Below are 17,554 nucleotides of genomic sequence, written 5' to 3'. Positions count from 1 at the left end.
TGTCCAATGATGTTTTAAATTATTTCTTCCAGAATATTTGGAGGATTTTAGATATTAATAACTTTTGATGTTTGTGGATTTCAAACTTGGGGATTATTATTGTCCAGGATTTGTCTTTTAGTATTATGGCCCTTTATATATGTTCTTTCTTTTTTGTGTGTGCTTCCCAACATCTAACCCAACCCTTGAGCTAACCCATACCACCTCTAGGGAAGCCTTATCTGGCTTCCCATTATCACATTTAAGTCTAGGTTAAGCCTGCATTTTCCTCAGGATGGGTGGTGTCATTCTGAGATATCTTAGTTGGGAATTCTGTGTCCACTGGATATGATCCTTTGATGAACTCAGTTCCTCGTACCTAGGCACCAAAATGATGAAAATAAAATCTTAACAAATTACTCGGAGCCGGGCGGTGGTGGCACACACCTTTAATCCCAGCATTTGGGAAGCAGAGGCAGGCGGATCTCTGTGAGTTCGAGACCAGCCTGGTCTACAAGAGCTAGCTAGTTCCAGGACAGGCTCCAAACCACAGAGAAACCCTGTCTCGAAAAACCAAAAAAAAAGAAAAAGAAAGAAACAAGTTACTCGGAGATTGAGCTTATTTCTCTTAATTAATTCAGGAGCTAAAGTGGATGTGGGAAAGAAAATTAGCTTTAAAACCAACTTCTATAGGAATCAGATAAAGAAAGCAATCTTTTCCTTGCAGAAACGTTGTAAATGTCTTCTTTCTGAGAACAGTGTTGCTTTCTATCATTCTCCTACAAACTCTTGCTCCAGCACGGCGTCAGTGCCAAATCTTTCAAAGGAGGACTTCCTTCAAGCTCCTCATAGGGGACACTAAGACTGTCTCGTGTTCTAGACACAAAAGGTGACTTAAGTGGGTGCCACTCCGTACTTGCTCCTGAACTTTTGTCCTGCCTCTTGGGTCAGGAAGGGCAGGATTCTGACTCAGACCATTTCAGCTTCTAGGCTAGCATTGCTTATTCCTCAGCCTTTGAAATCTGATCTCAGCCAGTGATGCTGGTGTACACCTATAACTCCAGTGTGGCACAGACTAAGGTAGGAAGATCACAAATTATATGAGGAGACCTTGTCTTTAAAATAAAAATGTCTGGATCTGGAGAGATGGCTCAGTGGTTAAGAGCACTGACTACTTTTCTGAAAGACCCAAGTTCAGTTCCCAGCACCCACATCAGATGACCTATAAATGCTTGTAACTTCAGCTCGAAAGGTTCTGAGATTCTCTTCTGGCACACTCACACATGACATTCACACACACACACACACACACACACACACACACACACAATTCTGAAACAGACAGTTATTAAAGAGATGTAGCAGCACTTAGGAGGTGGATCAAATCAGGAATCCAGTGACATCCTCCATTACATGAGACACTGTCTCAGAACACAAAAGCAAATAAGAGACCACAGTATTGAGTGATATTGTTATTTGTGTGAATGTATGATTTTGGTGGGTTCTGAAGTTTTATCTCAAAGGGTTGCTAGGGAACTTACCTGAGATCCTGATATGTATTAAATAGAAGTATAGCTAATGAGGCAAAGCCTAAGTCACAAGGGTTGCAGGGGAGATTAAGTTGTTTTTACTGTAGACAGAGTTTAGAGTATTATTTACGAGACTCACAGAAAATTTCAGATTTAAATGTAGTAAAGAAGAAATAAAAAAAAAGAAGAAATGCCACACTTAATCTCATGCATTTCAGGCCTTAAATATATATTTTTTTTATTTTTTGAGACAGGGTTTCCTCTGTAGCTTTGGGGCCTGTCCTAGAACTAGCTCTTGTAGACTAGGCTGGCCTTGAACTCATAGAGATCTGCCTGCCTCTGCCTCCTGAGTGCTGGGATTAAGAGTGCTCCACCACCTCCCGGCTAATATATTTCTGTTTTTTAAATTCATCTACTTATTTCGCATCCCAACCACAGCCTCCCCCTCATCCTACCCTCCCAGTCCCTCCCTCCCTCCCTCCCTTTCTCCCTCCCATTCCCACCTCCTCCAATCCCCTCCTCTTCTGTCTCCATCCAGGAAAGGGCCTGTCTCCCATGAATATCAACAAAACATGGCATATCAAATTGCAGTAAGACTAAACAGCTCCCCATGTGTTAAGGCTGGGCAAGCCCATCCAGTATGAGGAGTAGGGTCTCAAAAGCCTGTAAAAGAGTCAGTCAGAGACAGCCCCTGTTCGCACTGTTAGGAGTCCCACAAGAGGACCAAGCTACACAGCTGTAACATATATGCGGTCGCATGCAGGCTCCCTGGTTTTCGGTTCAGTCTCTGTGAGCCCCTAGAAGCCCACGTTAGTTGATTGTGTGAGCCTCACGTGGTGTCCTTGACCCCTCTGGCTTCTACTTTCCTTTCTCCCCCCCCCCAGAAGAAACAGTGGGATGGGTTTCTGCCGCACAGCCGCCTGGCTAGCTTATGCCCCGAAAGACCGTCTCACCTTTAGGCAAGTTCAGCAGTACTCTTTCTGCGGGTTCTTTGTGTCCAGTTTATGCAACAGTCCAGGCAAGAGCAGTTTCTTGCCCAAATGACTATCAAACTCCATAAGGATCCTCTTCGATGCCCATCTTCTTCCTGAAGTAGATTGGTGCTGCCAGGAGCAGACGTGTCATGAAAAGCCCTAAGTTATTAAAACATTTAAAAATGTCGTATTCTGTAGTCTTTGAAAGATATGAAGAATGCCTATTTAACTGAAATATATTTCTACATGTCTAGAAAATCTAACATGACTACAAGCTTGACTATTATAGATAATTATCCATTAGCAACCTATATTTCCTAATTATACCTTACATTTTTAAATGAACTACATAATCTGAATACCTTAATCAAGAGCAAAAACACATATACATATAACAAAATTGACCTTAAAATCCATGCCAATGCAAATTATTTATATCTATATCATATCCCCCTTTAAATGTAAAAGAACATTTATAAACAATATTTGGGAATATGGGTGGAGTTATTTCTCTCCAAACTGTTTCATGCTGAATGGGGGCACTGTTATTCAGGTCTTTCATGGTATAACTTGTCTCCTAGGTTCATCTCAGTCAGCAGTTGAGCAAAGTAATTTTTTGAGGGTGTTCACAGCAACCTTTCAGGAGGGTGTGGTCTATCATACCATAGGGTCTCATCCTCTGTGAAAACAAAAGGACTTTTCCAAAGCATCATAACCTTAGATCCAAATTTTGAAGTTTCAAAATATCTATCTTGGGTTAGTTCAGCAGCATTTATAAACAAATATCTTTTAGCAGCTGTTGCCCCTTCCTCAGCATTCAAACAATTCAAAGAGAGCATAATAGCATAGCATATAGTATCAAGATTCTCCGTGTATTTTCCATCTTTGTGTGGCTTTATTTTAACCTCTATTTCATTTATTTTTACTTTTTGAGACAGATTCTTTGTACATCTTTGTCCTGGAATAACTCTGTAGACTAGGCTGTCCTTGAACTCACAGAGGTCCCTGGTCTCTGCCTCCTCAGTGCTAGGATTAAAGGTGTGTCCTACCACACCTGAACTCACAGAGATCTGTCTGTCTCTGCCTCGCAGGCATTAAGATTAAAGGCGTGTGCTACCACACCTTGAAGTCACAGAAATCAATCTACCTCTGCCTCCCAAGTGTTGGGATTAAAGGTGTGTACCACCACATCCAAACTACTCTCTTTCTTTAAGAACTTTTTTTTCAAGCCTGCATATATTTTTAAACACACTGTAAACCATTTAGAGGTTTATTTTTCTCTTTGAATCTCTCTTTACTGTATATCTCTCTTTTCTAACTACATGAGTCTAAGGAGAGGATTAAAGCCATGGCTTTGATGGCTGGATCCAGCCCATTCCTTAGCTTTCCAGCCTCATGGCAGAGGTACCCGCAGGAGCCATGTTTATTGCCACAACTCTATGGCGTTTCAAGGTCCTTGCCAGCAAGCAAGCTGCAACATTTTGCTCATAGACCACACTCAGTCGGACTGCCTGCCTGAAAGAGTCAGAGTTTGCCCTGGCAGGACGGCCCAGAAAGCCGGCTTTTTAAAATGGTGCAACTTTTTTCCTGCTAAGGCTGAAACCGATAAGGATGCATTCAGCTTTTCATCAACACCATTTAAGTGTTTCGTGGCAGGACCTCTTAAAGGAGCTCCAAGGTTTTGCAGCTAAAACTGAGTCAGGAAGACTCTCTTAAATGAGAGTGTTTGCTTGCCTCTAGCAAGCAAAGCATACCCAATAAATCATTGCTACCAAGAAAACATGCTTTACTCTATTCTTTCCCAAGCTTTCTCAGGCTTTCTGTGGATTCAGTTATCCATGTCTGGGGGCCACCCTCCTCTGCAGGATTCCCGAACTCAGCCTAATGTTTAGCTGTGGGTCTGCATCTGTTTCCACTAAAAGCCCTGGATAAATCCAGGTCCCCCCCCCAGCAGGAAGAGAAGAATCAGGAATCTAGGATTAGCTGGTTCAGTGACTGTGTTTCAGGAACTAGCTGAAGATAAAGTTAGATTGTAATCTTGAGAAACAGGGAGTTTCCCCCTTGTGATTAACGTTCTACTGTGTTTTAGGAACTAGCTGATTATGACCTTGGGAGTGGTCCTGAGAGGCGGGGAGTTGCCCCCTTGTGACCATCACTGGATTTTCGGAATTTTCTATGACCCTTTTGGATTACTGGGCTGAGGTTTCTTCCCTTAAAAACTCCTTCTCCCAGTTACTCGGGGTCAAACTCTTCACCTGTGTGGGCTACGAGTCTCGGCCCCAGTGCACTGGTTCCCGACTCATCCATTAAAGCCTCATGTGATTGCAGCAAGGACGGTCTCTGGTGAGTTACTGGGGGGGGAGGGGGTGTCATGTTATCCCGAGACTTGAGTGAGAGTCTCCCCAGAACTTGGGGGTCTTTCACCACCAGTTACTGAATGATACCTCTCTGATGACTACTGGGCCAGGCACCAACCTGGTTACAGGAGATGGCCAGTTCTGGCTACTTCTTTGCTGTTGCTGGGAGTCTAAACTCAAGTCCTCCCCAAAGACTCCTGGGAGATTTCCCCGAGCCAGGCTTCTGCCCTTTGCCTAGCTGTCCCCTTCAGCACTCTCCCTCTCAGTGCCCTCCCCCTCCCTGATCACTCCGGTTCCCATCCTCACCTGCACTCAGTCCACTCACAAAATCTCTTCTATTTCCCCTTCCCAGGGAGATTGGGTATTCCCCAATGAACCGTCCTTGTTCCCTAGTCTCTCTGGGTCTGTGGATTGTAGCACAGTTATCCTTTATTTTACGGCTAATATTCACCTTAAGTATATTTCATTGCTCTTTTAACATTCTTATGTGACATGTTTCTCTGTGAAGGAATTTTGAGAGTTGGAGTTGTAGCTCAGTGGTAGAGTACTTGCCTGAGTTCAGTCATACCAGGTTCAGTCTCCGGTATGGAAAAGGGAAATATTGTCTCTAGAGAAGCAACTTTCCCAGCAAATATCAATTGTTCTGAAATTCTTTACTCACAGCTTAGATGAGACTTCAAGAAGACTCCTTTCTTATCCTGTACCTCTTTAATTTTCCTTGTCTTTCTATCCCTCCTCAATTCCAGAAAAAGGAATTATAGAGTTGGGCATTGTTGTACATAGCAGCGATACTAGTACTTGGGAAGATGAGGTAGAATGGTGAATTCAAGGCCTGTCTTGGCTGCAAAGTGGGGCTCTATTAAAAAGGAGAAAAGAGAGGCTGCCAGAGGTGACTTCGTAGTTAAAAGCACTGGCTGCTCATTCAGAGGATCCTAGCTCCATTTCCAGCACCGGCGTGATAGCTAACAACTGTGTGCTGCTCCACTTCCAGGGCATCCAATGTTCTCTTCTGGCTTCTGTGGACAGCAGACATGTACATGGTGCACAGAGAGAAATATAGACAAAATATACATGCACATAAAATAAAAATAAGGGGAAAGGGCAATTATAAGGAATATATTTTAGAGGATAAGGGGATAGATCATTTGCCTAGTCTTTGGTCTTTTGTTTTCTTTTGAGACAGGGTTTCTCTGTGTAACAGTCCTGGCTATCCTGGAACTCACTTTGTAGACCAGGTGAGCTTCTAACTTACAAAGATCTGTCTGCCTCCCAAGTACTGGGATTAAAGGCATGTGCCCCCATGCCTGGCTTAGTTTTTGATGTTATTTTTAAAACAATACATCAAGTTGGGCAGTGGTGGTGCACACCCTTAATTCCTGCACTTGGATGGCAGAGGCAGGTGAATCTCTGAGTTCAAGGTCAGTCTGATTTATAGGAATGAGTTCCACGACAGCCAGGGCTACAGAGAGAAACCCTGTCTCAAAAAAAAAAGAAGAAAAGAAAGAAAGAAAGAAAGAAAGAAAGAAAGAAGATAAAGAAGTTGTATTATCAAAATCTTGCTAACAAATACATTCACCATGCACATGCAATACTCAGAGGTCAAAGGAGAAGAGATCCCCCAGAACTGTTCTTACACACAATTATAAACTGCCCCATGTGTTTTGGGAACTGAATCAGGGTCCTCTGCGGCTACAACTACTCCTAACCACTGAACAATCTCTCTCAACTCCTCTAGCCACTTCTATATTCTCAAATTCGAGGCCCAGAAGAATTTCTATAGAACCAGACCACCTTCTGGTAATGAAAACATAATCTGCTTGTGCAACCCTAAGTTATATCTATCCCCTCAGAGCCAAGGTTGGATGACAGGGTTACATTCCTTCCAAGGTTCTATCAAGACTACCATTGCCCTGTCCTTGCCTATCTTTCTGAAATTCTCTTTTGTCCTTAAGTACAGTCCTTGTTGAGCCACTGCATGTACGTGGCTTTCTTTAGTGTCATAGTAGCTTTAGTAACTTCGTCACTCTGAAATATCTCAGCAAGCTCCAGCATGTTATAACACCACCAACATCCCCCATGTTGGTGCAGTCGGGCATATGCCTGTTTTCTTCCCTGAGAAAACTGCTTTCCAGCTCACATCCACCAGCTACCATATTTAGGAACCCAAATATGTTCCTCTGACAGGTTTCTAAGGCAGTTGCTCTACTAAAAAAAATTCTAGGCTCTACCTCCACTTTGGTTTAGGGTGTTATCGTCACTGCAGAAGGAAAAGAAAGCTTTAAGAGTTGAAATGAAAGAGAGTAAACTGCTATCCTAATTCCACATTTAGATGCATTTCTCCTTGTCTAGAATGGGGATGGATGTGAAGAGAAGCTGGAAAAATTACAGGAGACAGGCAACCTAGACAGCCACTGATATGCACACTTCATTCTAAATCTAGTGATTTGGGATTTCTCATACCGTGGTCACCAAACATCAAGAGGTGAGGTGGTTTTCCTCTTTCTTCCGTTTTTTTTTTTTTCTGGTTTTTCGAGACAGGGTTTCTCTGTGGCTTTGTAGCCTGTCCCGGAACTAGCTCTGTAGACCAGGCTGGCCTCAAACTCCCAGACACCCGCCTGCCTCTGCCTCCCGAGTGCTGGGATTAAAGGCGTGCGCCACCACCGCCTGGCCTTCCGTTTTATTTTAATTTTTAGATCTGGCTATTTGAGCTGAGTGACAGTGTAAACTATAAACCTAAAGGTCAGGAAATGTAATCAAATTCCATCCACACCCATGAATTAGGCATGTAAATTGGCCTTTCAGAAGCTAGACATGTCCATAAAAGCACGATAATAGACAGTGCTCAGTGTGGCGGTCTCGTGGTGTAATGGTTAGCACTCTGGACTTTGAATCCAGCGACCCGAGTTCGACTCTCGGTGGGACCAGCTGTAATGTTTTGGCTAGGAATGCCTCAATTTTTATGTAAAATGACTGATGAAAACCTTTTTTAAAGGTTTATTTGGTTTTTATATTTTATATATGTGTATGTCCGTGTGTCTGTGTGCATTTGTCCGTGAAAGAGGGTGCATGTGCTTATGGCGGCCAGCAGGAGCACTTGATCTTCTGAAGCTGGAGTTAACCGGCAGTTGAGAGTTACTATACTTGGTGCCGAGAACTGAATCCGGTCCTATGAAAGAGCTGAACCATCTCCCCAACGCCAAGAGCTTTGTATGTGGTACGTGTGAGAGGGTATGTGTACCAGTGAATTTTGCTTGTAGAAGTGTGGGGTGTGGGATTCCCCGGAGCTGGAGTTACGGGAGACCTTGAGAAACTTGATGTGGATGCTGGAAATCAAACTTGGGTCATCTGGAAGAGCAATACAGGCTCTTCATTATTGAGCTCCAGGCCCCTTTTTGAACATTTTAAATTGACCTGTTTTGTGGTTGGGTTGATTTATAAATATTTTCTCCCCTTCCATAAGTTACCTTTTTATGGGACTTGCTACAACGTAGCCCAAAGTGGCTTAAAATTGGGAGTCCTCAGTCTCTGGAATTACAGGTCTAAGCCTTCGCAGCCTTTTACCTTTCAGTTCCAAGAGTGTTTCATTTCGTTTCTAATCATTCACTTAACCCCCACCCACCACAAAGTTTCTAATAGCAAATTGAGAACGAAGGAGAGGAACAGCTATCACGAGACGTTCTGACTCGCCACAGAAAGAGATGTTAGCAGAGACTGCTCGCAATCAGGGAGCATGTAAAACCGAAAAAGAGGTTCAAGTACGGGTTAGCATGGCAGATCCGGGACAAAGAACGCAGGCAGAGAGGCCTTACTGATTCCGAGGAACCTGAAGGCAGCATGCACTGGGGCTAACCCGTGTTAAATGAACATAACAACCATGTCAGTAAGAAAAGGTGGGGTTTTTTTTCCTTTTTTTCCCCTGAAACAGGGTTTCTCTGTGTATCTCAGGCTGTCCTGTCTGTGTGACTCCCTCTGTAAGTCAGGCCGACCTGGAACTCACAGAGATCCGCCTGCCTCTGCCTCTGAGTGCTGGGACTAAAGGCGTGCGCCACCACCGAGCAGCTAAGAAAAATTTGTTTATGAAAGGAAAACAACATATTTTAGCCAGGATAGCTTAGGACAAACAAGTGGGATTGCTTAGAATAACTAAGCCGTGATTATCCATTAGAGGCCCGCCCTGACCCCCACCCCCGGGGTCATTTCCTCTTGTGTAGTAAGAACACCAAGGGGCACTCCAGACAGACTGTTCTCCTAGTTCTTCCTTCCCCTCTCTTCGCTTGTGCTGTGCCCAGGGAAATCTTAAACCTTTTGCATCCTTGGAATTTTTTTTGTTCTTTCATTTTTTTTTCATCATCACACCCAACATTTGATTGTACTTTTTCTTCATTTTTTTTTTTTTTTTTTAGTTTTTCAAGACAGGGTTTCTCTGTAGCATTGGTGTTTTTTCTTCATTTTTAAAACAACCTTTTCTCAGGGTTATTGTATGTTCAGTGCACAAAAATTTAAAGTCTTGATATGGCCTAATTTACCTATTTTTACTTTTGTTGTTTTTGTATTTAATATCATATGTAAGAAATTATTGCCATATCCAATGTCATAAAGCTTTTACTATTTGTTCTACTCCAGAATTTTGTGGTTTTAGGTCATACACTAGGTGATTGATTCCTTTTCAGTTATGTTTCAATATGGTAATAGAAAGAATCCATTATAGATATCCAATTTCCCCATCATCATTAATTGAAATGATTCTTTCCCTATTGAGTTGTCTTTGCACTCTTCTTCTTTTAAGATTTATTTTTATTTATGTGTTTGTGTGAATGTATGCCAACTTGTGCACAGATACCCTTGAAGCCAGAAGTGGGCATTGGATCCCCTGGAACTGGAGCTCCCGGTCCATCTCCTACATGCTGGAATTACAGGCACGCAGCACCATGCCCGCTCATCCCCTGCTAGAGATCAAACCAGGGCCTGTACTTACCAGGCAAGCACTCTGCCCACTAAGCTACACTCCCAGGCCTGATCCTTGCACTACTATCGAAATAATCATAAATTTATTACTGTGACGGATTACATCGCTTCCCTCAGTAACTAATAAGCTACGAGAAGGCAAGAATCAGGTTGAGGCAGTTGTCTGCCTACTTCTCTGAATTCTAACTTAAAAATATAATTTTTGAGGACTAGCAAGATGGTGAGCAGGTAAAGGAGCTTTCTGAAGAATCCTGATACCCTGATTTCAATCCCAGGGCCCCACGTGGTGGATGAAGAGAATTCATTCACACAGTTTTCCTGTGACTTACACATGAGGCCAGAGTACACAGGCATATGCACACACGCACACATACAAACACCACACAAATAAATGAACAACCAGCCAGGTGTGATGACACACAAATACAATAAATAAATGTATGCTTTTGAATGCTTAAAAATGTAAATGTCAAGTAAATAAATTAGATCATTTAAACTCTTACCATTTCCTTTTCCCCTTTCTATCTCTTCTTTGGATACCAACCGAGATCCTAAGCTTGCTTGAGCCTCACTCGGAGCTCTCATTGTGTCTATGAATTCCCGCTTCCTGCTCTCTTCACACAGCTGCTTGCAAACCTCTGTGGCTGACCTTGATTCAAAAGGCACGCTTTCTCTTTTCTGCTTCTCCAGCTCCCTCCTCTTGGCAGCTGCTGAGATTTCCAGCTTGCCTGTTTTGTGGTTTTTCTCTCAAACTCTAATAATGGAGCAGTCCTCAAACTTGAGGTGTGTGGGGGAGAGGATCTGATTTAACTGACTAAAGTTTTATTCAATGAACAAATAAGTGTTTGGAAATAGACACTGCTGTTCTTGGCACTTTAAAAAAAGTCTTCAAGAAGCAGAAACTGCAGCCATTGTTATTCAACCCATTGTATCATTTGCTCAAGGCAAACCGCTTAACCTGAGAAGGCAGACCTACCGCTGCCTCAGAGAAAGCCAATGGCAGGGTGCAGAATGGTTCAGGCTTTGAGACTTGCAGAGCTGTTCCCCACATTGGTCCCATCTCTTTCTAGTCATATGGTCCTTGGCACATTACTAAACCTTTCTTCAAGACTCAGTTTCCTCATCTGTAAAAGGAAGGTGATGATACTTCCCTCATACGGTTGTGGCATAGATGAATGAAATATGTGTAATGTCTTCTCCAACTGCCTATTTATAATGAGCCCTCAACAACTGGTCCTTCAGTTATTTCTTTACACATCATTAGAATCTCTCTTTCCCCCTTAGTTCATTTACAAGGTTACTTTTCTAGTTATTGTCCCTATTTACAAGACAATTTAAAAGCCATAACCATGGTAAACGGGTTTGAGTGGGAGGTATTTTATTAATACCCAGAAAGGAAAATATCACTGGAAAAATTCCTGTCAGACGTGAGAACTATGGCACAGTCTGTGTTTTTCCCCCTCTTGACCAAAATGGAAAATACTGTGTGAATATAGAGCCGGCATTATAGATCATTTCTGTGAGAATAAGGATTTTTCGGAAGAGAGCTCATTTATTTTAGGAAAAAGTAAGATAAGAAGGAAATCCCTGCCTGAAAGGCCTGTAGAGTCTCAGTGCCACAAAAGACCCCCAGTGCCACAAAAAACCACAGTACCACAAAAGACCACAGTACCACAAAAGACCCCAGTGCCACAAAAGACCCCAGTGCCACAAAAGACCCCAGTGCCACAAAAAGACCCCAAAGATCCAAAAGACCCCAGTGCCACAAAAAACCACAGTACCACAAAAGACCACAGTACCACAAAAGACCCCCAGTGCCACAAAAGACCCCCAGTGCCACAAAAGACCCCCAGTGCCAGAAAAGACCCCCAGTGCCACAAAAGACCCCCAGTGCCACAAAAGACCACAGTACCACAAAAGACCCCCAGTGCCACAAAAGACCCCCAGTGCCACAAAAGACCCCCAGTGCCACAAAAAACCACAGTACCACAAAAGACCCCCAGTGCCACAAAAGACCCCCAGTGCCACAAAAGACCCCCAGTGCCACAAAAGACCCCCCAGCGCCACAAAAGACCCCCAGTGCCACAAAAGACCCCCCAGTGCCACAAAAGACCCCAGTGCCACAAAAAGACCCCAATGCTCCAAAAGACCCCAGTACCACAAAAGACCCCCCAGTGCCACAAAAGACCACAGTACCACAAAAGACCCCAGTGCCACAAAAGACCCCCAGTGCCACAAAAGACCCCCAGTGCCACAAAAGACCACAGTACCACAAAAGACCCCAGTGCCACAAAAGACCCCCAGTGCCACAAAAGACCCCCAGTGCCACAAAAGACCACAGTACCACAAAAAGACCCCCAGTGCCACAAAAGACCCCCAGTGCCACAAAAGACCACAGTACCACAAAAGACCACAGTACCACAAAAGACCCCAGTGCCACAAAAGACCCCCAGTGCCACAAAAGACCCCAGTACCACAAAAGACCCCCAGTGCCACAAAAGACCCCCAGTGCCACAAAAGACCACAGTACCACAAAAGACCCCCAGTGCCACAAAAGACCCCCAGTGCCACAAAAGACCCCCAATGCCACAAAAGACCCCCCAGTGCCACAAAAGACCCCCCAGTGCCACAAAAGACCCCCAGTGCCACAAAAGACCCCCAGTGCCACAAAAGACCCCCAGTGCCACAAAAGACCACAGTACCACAAAAGACCCCAGTGCCACAAAAGACCCCAGTGCCACAAAAGACCCCAGTGCCACAAAAGACCCCAGTGCCACAAAAGACCCCCAGTGCCACAAAAGACCCCCAGTGCCACAAAAGACCACAGTACCACAAAAGACCCCAGTGCCACAAAAGACCCCCAGTGCCACAAAAGACCACAGTACCACAAAAAGACCCCCAGTGCCACAAAAGACCCCCAGTGCCACAAAAGACCACAGTACCACAAAAGACCACAGTACCACAAAAGACCCCAGTGCCACAAAAGACCCCCAGTGCCACAAAAGACCCCAGTACCACAAAAGACCCCCAGTGCCACAAAAGACCCCCAGTGCCACAAAAGACCACAGTACCACAAAAGACCCCCAGTGCCACAAAAGACCCCCAGTGCCACAAAAGACCCCCAATGCCACAAAAGACCCCCCAGTGCCACAAAAGACCCCCCAGTGCCACAAAAGACCCCCAGTGCCACAAAAGACCCCCAGTGCCACGAAAGACCCCCAGTGCCACAAAAACCACAGTACCACAAAAGACCCCAGTGCCACAAAAGACCCCCAGTGCCACAAAAGACCCCCAGTGCCACAAAAGACCACAGTACCACAAAAGACCCCAGTGCCACAAAAGACCCCCAGTGCCACAAAAGACCCCCAGTGCCACAAAAGACCACAGTACCACAAAAAGACCCCCAGTGCCACAAAAGACCCCCAGTGCCACAAAAGACCACAGTACCACAAAAGACCACAGTACCACAAAAGACCCCAGTGCCACAAAAGACCCCCAGTGCCACAAAAGACCCCAGTACCACAAAAGACCCCCAGTGCCACAAAAGACCCCCAGTGCCACAAAAGACCACAGTACCACAAAAGACCCCCAGTGCCACAAAAGACCCCCAGTGCCACAAAAGACCCCCAATGCCACAAAAGACCCCCCAGTGCCACAAAAGACCCCCCAGTGCCACAAAAGACCCCCAGTGCCACAAAAGACCCCCAGTGCCACAAAAGACCCCCAGTGCCACAAAAGACCACAGTACCACAAAAGACCCCCAGTGCCACAAAAGACCCCCAGTGCCACAAAAGACCCCAGTACCACAAAAGACCCCCAGTGCCACAAAAGACCCCCAATGCCACAAAAGACCCCCCAGTGCCACAAAAGACCACAGTACCACAAAAAGACCCCCAGTGCCACAAAAGACCCCAGTGCCACAAAAGACCCCCAGTGCCACAAAAGACCCCCAGTGCCACAAAAGACCCCCAATGCCACAAAAGACCCCCCAGTGCCACAAAAGACCCCCCAGTGCCACAAAAGACCCCCAGTGCCACAAAAGACCCCCAGTGCCACAAAAGACCCCCAGTGCCACAAAAGACCACAGTACCACAAAAGACCCCAGTGCCACAAAAGACCCCAGTGCCACAAAAGACCCCAGTGCCACAAAAGACCCCAGTGCCACAAAAGACCCCCAGTGCCACAAAAGACCCCCAGTGCCACAAAAGACCACAGTACCACAAAAGACCCCAGTGCCACAAAAGACCCCCAGTGCCACAAAAGACCACAGTACCACAAAAAGACCCCCAGTGCCACAAAAGACCCCCAGTGCCACAAAAGACCACAGTACCACAAAAGACCACAGTACCACAAAAGACCCCAGTGCCACAAAAGACCCCCAGTGCCACAAAAGACCCCAGTACCACAAAAGACCCCCAGTGCCACAAAAGACCCCCAGTGCCACAAAAGACCACAGTACCACAAAAGACCCCCAGTGCCACAAAAGACCCCCAGTGCCACAAAAGACCCCCAATGCCACAAAAGACCCCCCAGTGCCACAAAAGACCCCCCAGTGCCACAAAAGACCCCCAGTGCCACAAAAGACCCCCAGTGCCACGAAAGACCCCCAGTGCCACAAAAACCACAGTACCACAAAAGACCCCAGTGCCACAAAAGACCCCCAGTGCCACAAAAGACCCCCAGTGCCACAAAAGACCACAGTACCACAAAAGACCCCAGTGCCACAAAAGACCCCCAGTGCCACAAAAGACCCCCAGTGCCACAAAAGACCACAGTACCACAAAAAGACCCCCAGTGCCACAAAAGACCCCCAGTGCCACAAAAGACCACAGTACCACAAAAGACCACAGTACCACAAAAGACCCCAGTGCCACAAAAGACCCCCAGTGCCACAAAAGACCCCAGTACCACAAAAGACCCCCAGTGCCACAAAAGACCCCCAGTGCCACAAAAGACCACAGTACCACAAAAGACCCCCAGTGCCACAAAAGACCCCCAGTGCCACAAAAGACCCCCAATGCCACAAAAGACCCCCCAGTGCCACAAAAGACCCCCCAGTGCCACAAAAGACCCCCAGTGCCACAAAAGACCCCCAGTGCCACAAAAGACCCCCAGTGCCACAAAAGACCACAGTACCACAAAAGACCCCCAGTGCCACAAAAGACCCCCAGTGCCACAAAAGACCCCAGTACCACAAAAGACCCCCAGTGCCACAAAAGACCCCCAATGCCACAAAAGACCCCCCAGTGCCACAAAAGACCACAGTACCACAAAAAGACCCCCAGTGCCACAAAAGACCCCAGTGCCACAAAAGACCCCCAGTGCCACAAAAGACCCCCAATGCCACAAAAGACCCCCCAGTGCCACAAAAGACCCCCCAGTGCCACAAAAGACCCCCAGTGCCACAAAAGACCCCCAGTGCCACAAAAGACCCCCAGTGCCACAAAAGACCACAGTACCACAAAAGACCCCCAGTGCCACAAAAGACCCCCAGTGCCACAAAAGACCCCCAGTGCCACAAAAGGCCCCCAGTGCCACAAAAGACCCCCAATGCCACAAAAGACCCCCCAGTGCCACAAAAGACCCCCAATGCCACAAAAGACCACAGTACCACAAAAGACCCCCAGTGCCACAAAAGACCACAGTACCACAAAAGACCCCCAGTGCCACAAAAGACCCCAGTGCCACAAAAGACCCCCAATGCCACAAAAGACCCCCAGCAAGAATCTGCTTCCCCCGAGCCCACAGAGGGTAAATGATTAAACTTCCCACTGTTGATAGGCTTGTATTTCATATCGGTGACTTATTAATCACTTGACCTTTTCTACAGTGCACTTAGCATAGTAAATTATACTCCTTTCTAGAGAAGCCTGGGTGACTTAACATGACTCTTTGTAATGTAGCCAGGCCCAGGCTCAATATAAGTCATGCATTGAACATATTGTAGCTCATCTCATGTTTTTCCGTGTGTGACATTTTAATGCCAGCCTGGAAAGAATGAACTAGGAAATCCAGACAAAAGAAATTAAGGAGGGGATTTAATTCCCCATGTTTACCTTTGAAAGCTCTTACAGTTAAGCAGGAGGAAAAACTCCAATGCCGTATGAGATTTTAATTTGCTTCCCCAGACAAAAGGTGACTAATAAAACTTTTTCAATTAGTAGAAATAAATTCAATGGCCTTTATGTCTGCCACTGTTCCTCTTGACAGCCTTTCAGTTAGGTTGGTGCTGACCATCTCCTCCACAGAAATCTTGATCTTTCCGTGACACATATTTCCATGTTTAAGAATTCAATCATTTTATTTCATTAGGTTTCAAACTCTAGTTCTAAGTATAAAATGAGTCTATAACTTGGTTGAAGAAACACACGAAATAGTCCTTCATAGTGTCACATCCCTGTAATCTCAGCTCTCTGGAGGTAGCCTGGGCTATATATAGTGAGACTTAACACTGTCTCAAAGACAGAAGTGAAGAACTGAGCTGAGAGTGTTGTTAAGTGGTAGACAACTTACCTACAATTCTCTCTCTTTCTCTCTCTCTCTCTCTCTCTCTCTCTCTCTCTCTCTCTCTCTCTCACACACACACACACACACACACACGATTTTCTTCTTATGATGAGATGATGTGCCTATAAACCCATCATAATCTTAAAATACCCTAGATATAAATGCATTTAATATACTATGTCCCACTCATCCCATCTTAGTCACGCAACACACTGGGGAGCATTGCTGATTTCCTTTATGATCATGAGGCTGACTGGGAGCTGCCATTGCTGCTGCTGCTGCTGCTATGATCACTAGAGAATATAAGCCCTCATACAGCTATCCTGGATAACTATCCAAGTTCAAAACCCAATGTATGGTTTCTACTGAATGCATGTCGCTTTTTGACAAAAGCAAAGTTAGATAATCATAAGGTGAACCATTATAAATCAGGGACTGTCTGCAGTCCTTCACTTATTTAACAAATGCACATGGAAGACCTAGTATGCTCCATACATTTTCGAGGTGGAAGGCATGAAGAAACAAGACTATAAGCAAAAGTCAATAAAAGAGACTCTCAGCAATTAATGAGAACTGTAAAGCTATTCACTCATTCAACATTTGGCAAAACACCTTCAGAATGTTCACCACACACCAGAAACAATTCTTAATGTTGAGATTTCTCTTTCTTGAACACAAACTGGATATCCCAGACCCTGTCCAGTGAACAGGGACAGGACAAGTGTCAGGAGCTATTTTCCCAAAGATTATAGCAGGGCAGGAGCCATTTTCCCAAAGATTATAGCAGGGACTATCGTCCTAAGGATGTTTGTGGGGAGCCCCACACCCAACTATCTTGAGAACTATTTGTTAGCGGAACCTGCCCCACATTCCAACTATCTAGAGAATTGTTTGTGGTTGGAATCACAAAAGGAACGATTCCCTTTGCACTGAGAACTCTAGGTGTGTCAACTTGTGACCATTGCTGCCCCGGCAAGGTCCCTTCTTGCCCTTGCCATGCCCCTGCCCCCATCCCAAGCCAAGTTCCTCATTCAAGGGCTGTGTAAGCCACAACCATTTCACTAATAAAGTGAGACCTTGACAACAGAACTTTGCTTGGTCTCCCTTCCCCCTCCCGCCCAGGTTTTTTTCAGATAGCACCTCTTCGGGACCTTGAAATAACTGACACGCAGGTCGGGGTACAGACAAGTAGTTGGGGGTAGTAGTCCAATGAGAAGACTGGGGAACAGGTAAGTGTAAGCTG

General features: G+C 45.4%; 1 non-coding gene across 1 annotated transcript; it reads left to right on the top strand.

The window, feature by feature from the left end:
* Positions 1-7,691: 7,691 nt before the first annotated feature.
* Trnaq-uug (transfer RNA glutamine (anticodon UUG)) lies at positions 7,692-7,763 on the top strand. The gene has a single exon. It is a non-coding gene; the product is annotated as a tRNA-Gln (tRNA).
* The last annotated feature ends 9,791 nt before the right edge of the window (positions 7,764-17,554 follow it).

The sequence above is a fragment of the Microtus pennsylvanicus genome, chromosome X (assembly GCF_037038515.1).
Source record: "Microtus pennsylvanicus isolate mMicPen1 chromosome X, mMicPen1.hap1, whole genome shotgun sequence".
Lineage (NCBI taxonomy): Eukaryota > Metazoa > Chordata > Mammalia > Rodentia > Cricetidae > Microtus > Microtus pennsylvanicus.
Note: the sequence above shows the minus strand (reverse complement) of the source record. Positions and strands in the feature narration are given on the sequence as shown.